Source organism: Meleagris gallopavo, chromosome 2 (assembly GCF_905368555.1).
Source record: "Meleagris gallopavo chromosome 2, MGAL_WU_HG_1.1, whole genome shotgun sequence".
NCBI lineage: Eukaryota > Metazoa > Chordata > Aves > Galliformes > Phasianidae > Meleagris > Meleagris gallopavo.
The window spans coordinates 89,352,195-89,368,973 of record NC_139405.1 but is presented as its reverse complement, the minus strand read 5'-3'; the positions used below and the strand labels follow the sequence as shown (position 1 = coordinate 89,368,973).

General features: G+C 37.9%; 1 long non-coding RNA gene across 1 annotated transcript; it reads left to right on the top strand.

The window, feature by feature from the left end:
* Positions 1 to 4,886: 4,886 nt before the first annotated feature.
* Positions 4,887 to 12,202, top strand: LOC146545079 (uncharacterized). The gene is made up of 2 exons (XR_014881568.1): positions 4,887 to 5,221; positions 7,726 to 12,202. It is a non-coding gene; the product is annotated as an uncharacterized LOC146545079 (long non-coding RNA).
* The last annotated feature ends 4,577 nt before the right edge of the window (positions 12,203 to 16,779 follow it).

Below are 16,779 nucleotides of genomic sequence, written 5' to 3'. Positions count from 1 at the left end.
TATCTGTAAAAAAGGTAAATAAAATTAATAGAATTTTCTGAGTTTGGCTTTCACTTATATCAGTGCCTTTGTCAGACTTCATAAAACTTGAAAACAAAAAATATATTTTGAAGAATTTTTTTTTTCCTCATAAAATAGTTCCATTGTCAGCAAATTCAAAAGCAGTTTTTTTGTTTTGTTTTGTTTTGTTTTTTGTTTATTATTATATTATATTATATATATTATTATTATTATTATTATTATTATTTAATATAAATTAAAATACCAGAGAATAGCAATCACCTATATCCTTCACCAGAAAGATTCAGAAAGTAAAAAATCTGAAAGTACGGTAGACTGAACTAACATATTTGAAAATATTTTACAAACTGCCTTCATTTGAAGCTAAAAATGTTTTGCATTGTAAATTCACTATGTGTCATGTATGTTTGGAGTCACAAAACAAGAGAACAATGTCTCAAAAAGAAAGAATTTTAGGGTTGGAAGGAAGCCAGGTTTCAGAAGGAATCTATGATGGGCAGGGAAGATCTTAAAATGGAGTGGCATGGATATATGGAGAAGCTGTGGATAGCTTTCTGCTTTCAGAATCTATGCTTCTAGTCTCTGTGACTAGCTTAAAAGATTCAGGTGGGATATTAGAACACATAGTGCTCTTTTGCAGTGAAAGAAGTCTGAATAATAGATCCCCTCAGATGTTTGAAGAAAGAATGACACCTGGGAGAAGAAAAAAGAATTGACAAGGTCTAATGAGAAGAAAGGAAAGAAAGAATATCCATAAAAAAAAAAAAACAAAAACACAACAACAACACAAAAACAAACAAACAAACAACAACAACAACAACAAACACACCAGAAAAGAGAGGAGGAAGACAAACGAAGCAAAGTAGTATCTACAAAGAATCACAGAATCACAGGATTGTAAGGGTTGTAAGGGACCTCTAGAGATCATCGAGACCAACCCCCCTGCCAAAGCAGGTTCCCTACACCACGTCGCACAGGTAGGCGTCCAGGTGAGACTTGAATATCTCCAGAGAAGGAGACTCCACAACCTCCCTGGGCAGCCTGTTCCAGTGCTCCGTCACCCTCACCGTGAAGAAGTTCTTACGCACATTCGTGCGAAACTTCCTGTGCTGCAGTTTATGTCCGTTTCCCCTCGTCCTGTCTCCACGTACCACTGAAAAGAGACTGGCCTCACCACTCTGGCCCCCACACCTCAGATATTTATAAACCTGGACCAGGTCCCCTCTCAGTCATCTTTTCTCAAGGCTTAACTCAGACCCAGTTCACTTAGCCTTTCTTCACAGGGGAGATGCTCCAGGCCCTTCACCATCTTTGTGGCCCTCCTCTGGACTCTTTCCAAGAGATCCCTGTCTTTTTTGTGCTGGGGAGCCCAGAACTGGACACAGTACTCCAGATGAGGCCTTACCAAGGCAGAGTAGAGGGGGAGGATCACCTCCCTCGACCTGCTGGACACGCTCTTCTTAATGCACCCTAGAATGCCATTGGCCTTTTTGGCCACGAGGGCACATTGCTGGCTCATGGCCAATCTGTCGTCCACCAGGACGCCCAGGTCCCTCTCTGCAGAGCTCCTCTCCAGCAGCTCATCCCCCAGTCTGTATTGGTACATGCAATTATTCCTCCCTAGGTGTAAGACCCTACACTTGCTTTTGTTGAACCTCATCCGGTTTCTTACTGCCCAGCTCTCCAGCCTGTCCAGGTCTTGCTGAATGGCAGCACAGCCTTCAGGCATGTCAGCCAATCCTCCCAACTTCGTATCATCAGCAAACTTGCTGAGGGTGGACACTGTCCCCTCATCAAGGTCATTGATGAAGATGTTGAACAAGACCGGACCCAGCACAGACCCCTAGGGGACACCACTGGTTACAAGTCTCCAGCCAGACTCTGCACCACCAACGATGACCCTCTGCGTTCTGCCAGTCAGCCAGTTCTCAACCCACCTCACTGTCCACTCATCTATCCCACACTTCCTCAGCTTTGTTATAAGGATGTCGTGGGAGACAGTATCAAATGCCTTTCTAAAATCAAGGTAGACTACATCTACCACTCTTCCCCCATCCACCCAGCATGTGACAACATCATAGAAGGCCACCAGGTTGGTTGAGCACGACCTCCCCTTGGTGAACCCATGCTGACTTCTCCTGATAACCTCCTTTTCTCCCAGTTGTCTGGAGATGGTATCCAGCACAAGCTGTTCCATCACCTTTCCAGGGACAGAGGTGAGGCTGACAGGCCTATAATTACCCGGATCTTCCTTCTTGCCCTTTTTGAAGACTGGAGTGACATTGGCTATCCTCCAGTCTTCAGGGACCTCCCCTGTTATCCAAGACCTCTCAAAAATGATGGAGAGCGTGATGGAGAGAGAAAATATGGTGTATCTTAAATCACATATACTTATATATGATTGTTGACAATAATCACATCAAATAAATAGATAAAATAAATTTTTCAAATAAAGCAATTTTTCATCCAACATGTATGGATTGATTTGTGTATATAAATACATGTTTCCGTGTTCTCAGATACAATTTACTGAAGATGACTGTCCCTTGGCATCTTCCACTATGTTGACAGCTGAATATGAATGTCAGAATTAGAGTACTTGCAGAAAAGATAGCCCTTGTTTTCAACTTTCCCACATATATTCTTTCTCTGTTTTTAAAGAAATAAATTAAATGCATTGTTCCTATTTTTTTTTAATGAAAGATTTTGAAGATATATTTCATGTGATGTGATGCCAAGAATACACCATTTGTAAAATACATATTAAAAGAATCAGTGAACTTAAATCATATTTGAGAACTGTCTTTCTTATCATCTTCAGATTAGCTGAGAGAAAGAATACTTCAAAAGTAAAAAAAGAATTGTACTGAAATCCTAAATATACGTTAGTGTAATCTGGGTAATTGTTCTTCACAATATAGGTCAGAGAAAAAAACTTCTCAGATTGTCTGCTGTAAGGCAGAGAGCCTATGATGTACTCCTGTAGTGATGCATGTGTGTGGTGAGTCATAGATGAGAGTTTCTGTTCTGTTGTATGCTTTGTATATCAGTGGATGATAAAAATATAAATATGTCTGTTACCCTGGCTAATATAATAAGAAACACTTGTATCTGTCAGCATCTGTTAATATTTCATTAAACAACAGACACTCAAATGCAAACATCCCTCCATAAAATTTGGTCTTGTGTACAAAAGCATCAGTATTTTGAAGGCACAAGCATACTGCTTTCATGCTATATGCAGAAACTTCAGCATTCAGTATAAACACAAATATTTTGAAAAAAAACCAACTATTTGAGGGTAAAAAATTAAGAAAATCTGTTTCCAAAGCAGTTCCAATATCTGTTTCATAACATCAGCATCAATTTTTCTTCAATCTCTTTAAATATCATATATTTAATAAGCCTTTCATGAGACAAAGTCCATTTCTTCCTAATGCTTACAATTCTATCTAAATCTGTTGCCTAGTATTCCCAGGCACTTTGTTTTCAGGGGAGAATATATGTAGAAGAGGTGGATAATGTTTTTCTTTTGACGACATAAATGAGTTATTCCTACTCTGCAAGACAACAAATTATTTTATTATTTTACCCCAACATTACAATATGCTCTGATGTACAATTATAACCAGCCTGCTTCTTTATTAAAAGTACAATATAGAAACAGAATTTAGTGTAACATGTTCATAGATAAAGTAAAAAGTAACATAACACTGTGATGTAAATATAATATAGAAGTTTCAAGAACTGAAGTTAAGAGGTCTTAAAAGATAGAGGGCTTAAAGGGCTAAAATATTAAGAGCATGACTAAGTACAAGGAGAAGACAAAGTCAGGAGGACAAAGAAAGCAGTAATTTAGGTAATGTAACATTCTTCTTTCTTTCAGAAGAAAAGTTTGAAGAAAATCTTGAGGTTACTAGGGACAATGTCATTATTTGGACCTCATGTTGAACCAGGAAAGACAAACAAATTTTAGCACTGACCAAGGAAGATTGGCAGAAAGACTGAATGACATGCAATGTGCTTAGACTGAATGGATCTTTAGCAATAATCTTTCTGACCCTACAAGATAAGGAAAAAAACAGGTACTAATTAGCATCTCAGGCTCTCAAATTCACCAGGAAATCTATGATTACTGTTTCTTTTTTGTTCATTAATCTTTTATAACCTTACTAGACGTCCATTTGGGAATCACCTCTAATGTTTTGAGTCCATAATTTTCTGTGTTCAAGAAATTCAGAAACCCCAGAAGAACCAGTGACATTTGTTACAGTTTCCTGTTCCTATCAAAAATCACAGCCAGAATACAAAACTGAATAAACGTTATAAATTTACATGAAAACAAGGAGAATACTATTCATGAGATTCCTTGTAATATGAAGATATGCTGTTGCATTTGCTAAGAAATTGTGACTGTACAAGTTTGCCTTCATTATGTACCATTAATCATTTTTCTCCTGGTTTGATTGCCCAGCCCCTTCATCACTTTCTACTACTCTGTCATCTCTAAGTGACTTGTGAATTGAACAACTTACTATGAATAATTTCCTCATTTCATCTGATAATTAGGTATGTTTAGACTTAGCAGATGACTGTTATGACAGTTTTCATTCCACATAGAACATATTACAACAACAAAACCTATGCCTTATGATAGTCTAAATTCTTCTGGGATTTATGGTCAGAATAAAAAACAACAACAAAAAACTCAGAGGCACTTACTGTCATTTTCTCACCTTTGAGAGGGAAAGATCATGGACCAGATACTCCTGGAAACTATGTGCTTAGGCACATAGAAGACAGGGACATGATATGGGAGAATGAGCACGGCTTCACCAAGAGTAATCCTTCTTGATCAACCTAGTGGCCTCTTCTGATAGTGTCACTGTATCAATGGACAACGAAAGAGCAACTGATATCATCTATCTGGACTTCAGTAAGGCCTCTGACATGGTACTCCACAACATCCTTCTCTCCTGTCATGGTTTTATATTTTTTTTTTGTTTTGGTTTGGTTCTCAGTATTCCGCATCAATACATCATGTAGTATACTGGGAGTTAAAGTGTTAATGCTCCAATTCCAGGCACCTATCCCAAACGTTACAGAAGTCATGGGATCTGGCCCTTCCGGGTGGGGCGGTCTCTTACTGCCTGGCAGTGGGTGCTGGAGGGTGCTTTCCTGGCCGTTCCAAGCTTTTCAGGTTTGAATCGGTATCGGGAACTCTCTCTCTCTCTCTCTCTCCTGTTTTATTTGATTTATTAGTCTCAATTTCAATCAGATTGTATTATATTGTGTTATCTTGCATTCCGATATCATAATTAGTAAAATAAGTTTTCCTCCATAGATTGTTGCCGCTGTTTTTTTTTGTTTTCCTCCCTTCCTTCCCATTTTGTGGGCTGGGAAGGGGAGGGCAGGGGCCTACCGCCCCTCTGTCACGGGTGTAGATTGATCTCGTTAACTCCGTGACATCTCCAAATTGGAAAGATATGGATTTGATAGGTGGACTGTTCGAGGGATAAAGAACTGGCTGCAGGATTGAGACCAGAGGCTGGTGATGGCTCAAATGTCTGGATGGAGATTAGTGACAAGTGGGGTCCCACAGGGGTTAGAGCTGGAACAGAGCCTCTTTAATATCTTCATCAATGACATTGACAATCGGGCTGAGTGCACCCCCAACAAGTTTACTGATGACACCAATATGTGGGGTGCTGTCAACTCACCAGAGGGATGGGATGCCATCCAGAGAGACCAGGATAGGCTTCAGCAGTGGTCCCAGCTGAAAAATCTTGCACCTAGATTGAGGCAAGGCCTATACCAATAAAAGCTGGGGGATGAAAGGAGTGGGCACAGCCTTGCCAAAGAAGGCCTGAGGTACTGGTGGATGGCATGCTTGACATGAGCCAGCAATGTGCCCTTGTAGCCAAGAAAGCCAACTGTATCCTGGGCTACATCAAAAGAAGCATGGCCAGCAGGTCGGGGGAGGTGGTCCTGCCACTCTTCTCTCTGCTGGTGAGGCCTCACCTGGAATACTGTGCCCAGATGTGGAGTTTTCAGTACAGGAGAGAAATAGACCTGTTGGAACGCACCACAAAAAATGATCCAAGGGATGATACACTTCTCCAATGAGGACAGGCTGAGAGAGCTGGGGCTGCTCAGCCTGGAGAAGAGAAGGCTCCAAGGTGACCTGATAGTGGCATTTCAGGATTTAAAGAGGAGCAACAGGAAATAAGAGGACAAAGTCTTTAGCAGGGTCTGTGACGACAGAACATGGAGAAATGGCTTCTAGCTTAAAGAATGTAGATTTAGGTTAGATATAAGGAAAAAGTATTTTACAGTGAGAGTGGTGAGGAACTGGAACGTGTTGCCCAGACATGCAGTGGATGTCCTGTCCCTGGAGACTTTCAAGGCGAGCATGGCTGGATCAGGCCTTGGCAATCAGATCTACCTCTCATGTCCCTCTTAATTGCATGGGAGTTGGACTAGATGACTTTTCAAGGTCCCTCCTAACTCTTAGTTTTCTGTGATTCTATGATTCTCCATTTCTACTTGTGTTTCTTTTTGTTGTTGTTGTTTGTTTGATCTCTGAATTTACAAGAAATTAGTCTTCTTTGGGAACACCAGTAATTTAGGCATCAAATTATAACTCTTATTTGCAAGCCAGTGAGATTCTAATACATACAGATATATACAGTTTTGATCCCACCCACTGTTAACAGTGTTGCTTTCATTCTTTTAAAACAGTAGCTGTGAACATTGAATATTCATTTAATTCCTCACACAGAAATATCCATTCCCAGTGACACAATTAGAATAATTTTGCTTTTCCTGCTGCTGTCAATTTTATGTTGGCTTTAATTACTATGAGATACTTTCTGCTGGCATAACTGATCATATCAGCTTACTGTAGCATATTAAAGAAAACAACTTATGCTTGTAACCACAATGCAGTTCACTGTTAGCTACACTACAGCAGCATTCTTCAGTGATAGGTGAGGATAAGTGTCATAGTTTTATATTTTTTTGGTTTTCAGTATTCCTCATCATAACATCATGTAGTGCACTGGGAGTTCAAGTGTTAATGCTCCAATTCCAGGTACCTATCCCTATTCATTACAGAAGTCATGAGATCTGGCCTTCCGGGCGGGGCGGTTTCTTACTGCCTTGCAGTGAGTGCTCAAGGGTGCTTTCCTAGCTGTTCCAAGCTTTTCAGGTTTGACTCAGTCTCAGGAACTCTCCTATCTTATTTGATTTATTAGTCTCAATTTCAATTAGATTTTATTATATTGTGTTATCTTGCATTCCAATATCATAGTTAGTAAAATGAGTTTTCCTCCATGATCGTTGCCGCTGTTTTTTTCCTTCCTTCCTTCCCATTTTGTGGGACCGGGGAGGGGGGAAAGGAAGGAGAGGCAGAGGCCTACTGCCCCCCTGTCAAGGGCGTAGATTGATCTAGTTAACTCCATGACAATAAGATCAATACAGGTACTCACAATTCTCAGAATACTGTCTGGAATTCTCAGTAAGACTTTAAAGCTAGTGGAGATAGATGTGAAGGGAAAGACTTAAAGAGAACAGTCAAACATAACTAAAGGCTTCTCAGTTTTCCAGAGAAATTAAGTCTCACCATCTCAAGGATAAGAAGAAATTACTTCTATATGGAGGCTATTAAATTGATTCTCCTCTCTCCTTTTTCTCCTGGAACAGGTGAAGCTCTTATTTCACTTCTGAAAACAGAAAAGTCACAGATGTTTTCCGCTTCTTCTTGAACGACAATTCTCTCCAGACAAAAGTTTGTTTTTAACATGTAATATCTATGTAGAAGTAAAATAAATTACAAATCAAACTGAGAAATGACTGTAGAATCTAGAATATCTTGACCTGGGAGAGACCCACAAGGATCATCTAGTCCAATCTGGCTCCACACAGGACCATGCAAAATCCAAACCATATCTCTCAGAACATTGGCCAAACACTTCTTGAACTCCAGCAACTTGGGGTCATGCCCACTGCCCTGGGAAGCTTGTTCCAGTGCCCAACCACCCGCTGATGAAGAATCCGTTCTCTAACATCCAACTTGACTCTCCCCTGATGCAGCACCATGCCATTCCCTCAGGTCCTCTCACTGTCATCAGAAAGCACAGATCAACACCTGCCCCTGCACTCCCCGTGAAGAGTTGTAAGCACACCACCCTCCTAAGCATCCTCTTTGAACAAATCAAGAGACCTCAGCTGCTCCTCAGACATCTTGCCCTCCAGGACCCTCCACCATCTTTGCAGCCCTTCTTTGGACACTATCTAATAGTTTTATGTGTTTCTTATATTGTGGTGCCCAAAAATGCTCACAGTGCTTGAAGTGAAGCTAGCACTTCGACTAGCAAGGAGTGTTGTGTTCGATGTACCCCAGAATATATTTGGCCTTTTTCACTACAACGGTACCCTGCTGACTCATACTGAACTTGCCATCATTCAAAATCTCCAGATTCTTTTCTTCAGGGCTGCTCTCCAGCTTCTCATCCTCCAATCTGTACATATAACCAGGGTTGTCCCATCCCAGGTACAGAATCTTGAAGATACTCTTGTCAAATTTTATGCAGCTGCTGACTGTCCAGCCAAATAGTTTGTCAAAATCTCTCTGCAAAGTTTCTCCATCCCTGAGGGTGAACGATCTTGTCTATGTCCTCTCACAGTTTTGCTCATGATAACTTCATAAGATCTTTACCATAAGCTGCTGCACCTTCAAACAGCAAAAGATCTACCAAAAGACAATGCATCTTACTCAGATAGTTGCTAATTGGCCACAATATTCAATCTTCTTAATTAGCATGACAGTTTTTTAAATTTACAGAACAGTGAACAGAATCTAAATACAATTTTTAACTAATTATGAGATAGTGCAGAAATGTTTATTTTCAGTAATAACTCTGTTTATTTATCCAGTACAAACTTATACATACTTCAATAGGGGTGAGGTCTGATTCATTGTTTTCTGAGCACTCAATTTATTTAAGGCGCTAGAAATCAAGGACACAAATTTTGCCATTGTTTTCATGCTGCCAAGACATATATCTCTATGTTTTCTTTTTCTAGCACTCATTCTTCTGAAAACTGATTTGTGTCATTTTCTGCTCTTGTTACAAACTTAAGAAGAATCTCCAGAGAATTTTAGCATCTAGTATAGAGAATGAAAAAATGATTAATTTTGATATACTTGTATAAACAATGACATTAACTCTGAAGCTGTCGATTTTCTCTGCTTGTCATTACTCAGTATCTTCTTCATGTTGCTCTAGCAGTAAATAATTTCATTACAATCTTTAAATTGTGATCAATTTGTTTGACACTTGTGAAGGATTGTTTTGTGGAAACAAATCATATGGAAACAGACGTCTAAGGAGAAATTGGCCATAAAAAGGTAAAGGAAAAAGAAAAAGGAGATAGAAAGATGCTAGCTCGGACAAATATCAGTCTTTAATCTATTTTCAAGAATTATCCTTTATGATCAAAAAAGCAATTTACACATTTTGCATCCTCAATGCAACTTGATCATGTCACTCAAGAGATCCTGTCTCATTCCATGTACAACTGGGATGTCATGACAAAATAATGTCTGCAAACTTGTACTACGAATTCTGAGGGTAAAGGAATAACTCAGTTCCTAACATGTAACTCATAAGGTTTTCATATTAATGAGCAGTCATGAACTAATCTAAACCACGAGAAGAAATAGGTTATTTGGTCAAACTTACTTAGACTGTATCTGTAACTGTAACCCAAGTTATACTTTTTTTTTTTTTAATTATACTTTTTCAGTGAATTTGTTTTTCTATGTCAAATATAAATTCCCAATTTACCTACAGCATGTTATAAAAAATATAACGGACCTTTGACACTTACCACAACTTGAAGTTTGCATATCTTCTATCTTCTATATCAGATAGAATGTAAAGTACCCCACTTTACTGGTATATATTTTAAATATTAATAATTATATTGTCCAGACATGCAGAGAACATTGATTACTTCTGTGCTTAAGTTGATTCAGAAAAACTAGGTCATTCAGAATGACAGTGGCTGATAGCTTCAGTGTTTACCTTGGTAAAAATTCTACAGAGTCACTTAGCCAGATGACTGTCCCAGATTTCTTTAGTCTCAATGAAAACATTTGATTATGGTTTTTATTCGGTGTTTTTTTCAAATCACTTTGTGGGTTTTATTCACTCTATTGACCAATTCTCTGTACGTGGAGCCTAGGTTCTCTTGTCTCTAAAAGACAGTATGTTGAGACTTGCAAGAAACAAACAGACATGCCCTTTTTGCTAGCTGTGCAAAATGGTAGGTTGTTGTTCCAACCCAGATAACCAGTAAAAAGTCATTGTTTGTTATAGAAAAACAACTTATCAGTTGCTAAGCTAAAGCTCTTTTTATAAGCTTTTTATGGCCTCTTTATTGTTCATATTCCTTGCCTTCATTCTTCTTGTTCAAGATGAACATTTATGAGTCCAAAGTCTCAATTTTTCCTTTTTTTTTTTTGAGGGGTATGAGAATTTCAATCTTGCTTCTTTGTCACTGGTTCAGTGTTCCGTTCTACACTCATTTCCCATGAGATACATTTGTAAAAGCTTGTCATATTTACCATCACCTCTTTGATAGGAATAAGTATTAATTATACCTTTGCTACTTCTATGTTTCCCTGCATGTTTTAGTGAACTCTTGACTATTTTCATTATTTGATTTCCCAGATTATAATTTGTGCTATAGGGGATGTTTTCAGTTCATATTCAGGGAAGTTTTCTTGGTTCTTTTTTTCCTTGCTTCTAGTAGTTTTCTCTCCCTGCATCTACTTTAGAGCACCTACTTTAGTCTTGCACCATAAATTTAGTGACTACTATCTTAAAATTTTAAATATTGACACATTTTTTCTGTTGTTGTTTTTGTTCATCAGAAAAGTAAATTCAAACCTACATATAGATATCTAAACCAAGGGACAACTTTTTTGAGTTGCAGAGAAACATCTGCAGTTGTCACTGACGATGCAAAGGGCTATGGTTTCTGAAATAACCAAAAACTTTGCCACTTTCATTTTATTTATGTTTTGATATAAATTGTACTTCTGTTCTGTAGATGTTAGAGAAGCTGTGATTCGTCCATGCTCTACAACACAATATATGGACACAGGAGAGGAAAACACCTTCTTCAGGGTGGGATGGGGAATAGTAGAAGCAAAGGCTGAAAAAAGAGTGAAGAGAATATCATATGTAAAAGAGACTGTGACATTAGGTATGGCATTTGACCACAGTGTCTGTAAAGTAGCTCAAGTCAAAATAGTTGTTAAAGTGGAAGTTATTGTGGCTGAAAGAGTGCAAAAAAGCATTACTGCTAAGAAATTACAGAAAAAATGGTGGATAAACATTTGAATAGATGATGAAAGCTAAATGTCAGAACTAAGAAAAAAGCAAATAAATTCTACAGATTTTATTTGCAGATAAACAAGGCCTAAAATAGACTGTGTCAATAGCTTGTCTACCCATTTCAGGCAGTATATATTAGAAATGTAAAAATCACATGTGGACTTCTACAAAGTAATTCAATTCTTTGACTGATTCTGAATGAATAATGTTCATCCCTCTTCTTGTGATTAAGTTGCATTCAGGGTATTCCTTTTCATATTTTTGTATGTATGTACTTTTTTTTTGCATGTACTTTTCAGCAAAACACTTTTAAGTAATCACATTAAGTGTGAGTATTTATGGTATTCTTCTACCTGCAAAGTTCCAAATTTTCAGTTGAACATATATTGCAATGGGTCAGGAAAAAAAAAAAGAGGGAGAAGAAAAGGGAGAGGGCAAGGAAGAGGGAAAGAAAAAGGGTAGTTGAGTTACACTTGGTCTAAGTTAGACATAAGATATTCCTTTAAAAGACTAGCTTTTAATATAGGATGAATTTACATGAAGAATTTTTGTGATAACAGAGAATTTTCATGAAATTTTTAGGTTATATCAAAATTATGCTGTGTGAATTGGATTTGTTTTTTCTCTGTTGCAAAACCACTCAAAACAAACGTCCAGAATTCATAGGCAGAAAAGGTAATTTTTTTGTTAGCTAAACTTCACATGCATTACCAATCATTTGTAAGTTCAAGGTATAGACTGCTTCTGTTTCAAAAATAAAAGCTTGAATACTATTCATGAGTCAGAATGATGGAACTTAAAGATAGCGTTCACCCACCTCTAACCACAAGTTCAAATTGTATTTCTGTAGTGCAAGGAAAGGAAGGTAAAATTTCCTCTGAAGCTGACACATTGATAGACACAGGCACAGAAAGTTTCCATTACATCTTAAATTACACTTTCAGTAATGAAAGGATTGTGTCAGCACATTTAAATGTTTGCAAAGACATGCACCATTACCACTCTCCCCAACACAATTGTTGCAAGAGCTTTTCAGGTCTCAACACTTCCCCAGCCCTGGTATATGGAATGCTTCTTTAAAAACATTTAAGTAATATTATGTAATAATAAATCTCAAAATAATTCTAAGAAGGAAGCCTTTTTTTTCATTTTCCAGAGTATATGCCAGAAGTGTTTACTTGGTAGATCACACATAGAAGTAATTTTCTAATGTTTTTGTGAATTAATCTTTTGGGTTTTTAAAAAACTGAGTAATTCTACACAGAGCTAGCCCAGGTTTCTGAGATCATAGAACGGAATCATTGAATCACCAACATCAGAGAAGACCTCCAAGATAATCCAGTCCAACATTCCATCTACCACAAATATTTCCCCACTAAATCATGTCCTTAAGTACAACAACATCAAAATGTTTCTTGAACACCTCTAGGGATGGCAATTCAACCACCTTCCCAAGCAGCCCGTTCCAGTGCCTAACCACTTTTTTGGAGGAAAATTTTTTCCTAACATCCGACTCAAATATCATCTGGCACAACTTGAGGCCATTCCCTCTAGTCCTGCCACTAGTTATGCAAGAGACTGACCCCCCCCTCACCACTACCTTCTTTCAGAGAGCTGTACAGAGACAGAAGGTCTCCCCCGAGCATCCTAATCTCCAAACTAAATAATCCAATTTCCCTCAGCTGCTCTTTGTAAGACTTGTGCTTCAGTCCTCTCACCAGCTTCACTATCCTTCTCTGGACATGCTCCAGGGCTTCGATATCTTTTTTTTGCAGTGAAGGGCCTGAAACTAAACATAATACTGAAGGTGCAGCCTCACCACTGATGAGTACAGAGTGACAATCACTTCCCTGCTTCTGCTGGCAACGCTATTTATAATGCAATCTAGGATGCCACTGGCCTTCTTGGCAACCTGGGCACACAGTTGGCTCATGTTTAGTTGAGCATCGACCAACACCCCAGGTCCTTCGTTTCCCCACAGTCTTCCAGCCACTCTACCCCAAGCCTCTAATATTATCTGTAGTTGTTATGGCCAAAGTGCAGGACCTGGAAATTGGTCTTGTTGGCCTCAGCCCAGCTATCCAGCCTGCCCAAATCCCTCTGTGGGGCCTTCCTACCATTCTCCCAGCACTTCCTACACTTCCTCCCAGCTTGGTGTCATCTGTAAATTTACTGAGGGTGCACTCAGTCCCATCATCCAAGTCATTAATAAAGATAGTGAAGAGGACAGGCCCCAATACTGACCAAATCTTAAAACTAACGCACAGGAACTCCATGTTAGTTTGTGTGGACACAAAAAGTAGATGACACACAAAAATCAAAATATTGCTGGTTAAGCATCTTCATTTTAAAATCAATTTCAGAAAGAGTTCTGTCTAAACCTTGCTTTATTTCTCCTGAAAAAAATTTCAAACATATTTGCCAAAAAAAAAACCAAAAAACAAAAAAAAAAACGCACCTCAAAAATGTATGATTTACCAGTCCTTTCAAGGACAGATCAGAAAGTCTTTCAAAGGTGAAAAATAACTTGTGGGTCATTCCTGGGATATTGGTATGTGAACCTTATGAATAATGTAAGGTAAAAAGAATCTTACTTTAGTCAGAAGCAGCACAGAATGCCTGTCAGTAGTAAATCAACTTGTCTGACATGTCTACATAGTAAGACATGTCTCAAAATGCAACATAAAAATAAATGAATGTGTACCACAAAGAAAAAGAGGAAGGATTAACTTCGGTCAAAAGTTCTCAAAATGAATTTCTTGAAGTGGCTGGTAAGCTGACAGTATAATAGCTATGGAGGGTTTCTTACATCCTGTCAGAACTGACTGACTTGCTGTAGAATGTCAACTAGGTATCAAGCTATTGCTAGTAACAGAAAATATTGTTTGATGAAAAAGCATAAAACAAAATGAATTTTCTTCTGAGGACAAAATGAGGATAAAACATAGGGGTTTTTTTCAAAAATAAGTGTAAGATTATACCGGCTTAGCCAGTTTATCTTAATTAAAAATAGAAACGTGGAAATATATAATACATATTTTACAGTATCCTCTTTCTTTTAAAACTCTCTTGAAATAGTGTGCATATTTATTCCTTATACTGAGAGAAAGTTAGAATAAATAATCTAAAAGTGAAATACTTCTGCTACCAAATTTAGTAACTTTATGTAGAGTCTGTATAAAAAGGAGAGAGTATGTGAAGAACTGAAAGAACCGGAAATTGAAACTTACAGAGTGCGAGTAAAAATAATTACAATTGAAGAGAGTGTAAAGGGAGCTGTGCTTTAAAGACCCAAATTGAAAGGGTTTACTATATTGCCTGTGAGAATGAGTATACAATTACAAAAATTTGTACAGCACTTATAGGAGCTTTTCTCTTTAAGAAATGCAAAATTTAATGAAAATGCATTATACTATGCTAGTGTTGATAGCTATGAAAAAAAACTGAAAGAAAACACAGCAGGTGTGCTAAATATTAGACATTTCTGGGTTTGTGTTGATTAATAGTTCAGTTTTACGTGACCTTTAAAATCATGTTTGCTTTTGAATATAGAAATAGTACTCGCAAAAGCTCTGTGAGAAATGAAGCAATGGATTAAACAGTCACAATATATTTGAAAAAAAAGTATACAATAAGTAAAGCTGTGAAATGTTTTTGAACAATAAAAAGTCTCAAATTATTATTACTTCTCAATAGTCCCTATTTTACAAGTGAGTTGGCATGAGCACTAAATTATGTTAATATTCTTGAAAACAATTCTTAAAACGTTGCTCTACAATACAGTCTTTTCCTATCTTAGGCTCACATTTGAATTTTTATTCTCTGTTCTTTGGTATTTATTTTTTAAAGTTTTTTCTTTATTCATGAAGCTGTTGAGTTTAGTTTAGTAGCTATCTAGTGCATATCATATTTATCACTAGGAGTGTTCCAGGGCTCGAATCTAGAACCAGTCCTGCGCAACACCTTTATTAATGATCTGGATGCAGGAGTGGGATGCATCCTCAGCAAGCTGGCTGATGACACTGAACTGGGATGTACTGCTGACTCCCTGGAGGGATGAAAAGCCTCACAGAGGGATCTAGCTAGATTAGAGCACTGGGCAATGAACAATAGCATGAAGTTCAACAAAGGAAAATGCATGGTGTTCTGATAGAGTAAGACTGGACAGACATGTAGATGAGTGGCTGGAGAGCTACTCAGCAGAAAGGGACCTGGAGGTGCTCATGACAGCAGGCTCAGCATGAGCTGGTAGTATGCCCTGGCAGCCAAAAAGGCAAACTGCATCTCAGCCAACCAGTCAAAAGAAGTGATTCTTCTGCCATATTTAGGGTTGGTGCAGCTTCACTTTGAATAAAGTGAAGTTCTGGGGTAAAAAAGGAAATTAAGATATTTCAAGGATATTATCCATGAAAGCATCTATAGAGGAGGACAAGGCTGGTAACAAGACTGGAATAGAGGAGGTAACAAGGCTGTCCTATGGGGAGAGGCTGAGAACATTTGAGCTGGAGAAGATGGGAAAATCTTGTTGCTCACTGCAGCTCCCTGAGGGGGGGGAGGGGAGTGGCTCTGTTTCTGGGAATCAATAGCAGGACATAAGGGAATGACAAAAAGTTGCACTAGGAGAGAAACAGACTGGGCATTAGGAAAAAATTATTTGCATTGGGGGTGGGGTCAAACAGGCTTCCTAGAGAGGTATCATGCCTGTCAGTGGTCAAGAGATTCTAGAAGGAGAAAATAGTACAATAGGTAATTTAGTCTAGACTATCTGTTGGATTTGCTCCAATAATAAATTAAATTTAATAATTTTTAGGACAAATAGAATTAATTGTTAAATGCAATTTATAAAAACAAAAATATTATTGAGAGTACCAAAAAAAAAAAAAATCTACTTTATACTGGGTGCTTTTTAAAGTTCTAAATAATACATTTTATTTCCTTACTACTAACATACGTTTTTTTCTAGCTCATGTGAACTATGAGTTCAGAAGAAGATGGAACACTGTTTGGATTTTTTTTATCTAAAAAAATGCAAAGTAAATGTGCATGTATATATGTGTGATGGAGATCAAGAGCTGAGAAGTGCACGAGCATCTATTTGAATTAAAATTAATAACTGAATGTCACTTAAATTGAGCAGGTTATTGGTGTGGAAAAGAAAAGGAGCAGAGAAGGTGACTTAGGCAAATCTGATTGAGATGAACTGAGCTACTTGGGAAATGAAGCACTCTCATTTTCCCATCATCTCCTAGACTTCAAAGAAAGTAGAAATAAGTAAGACAAAGCTTAAGGCCTTGAGAGACCAAAGAAATGGTTATTATTACAATGTTTTTCTAAGACAACATCTAAACAG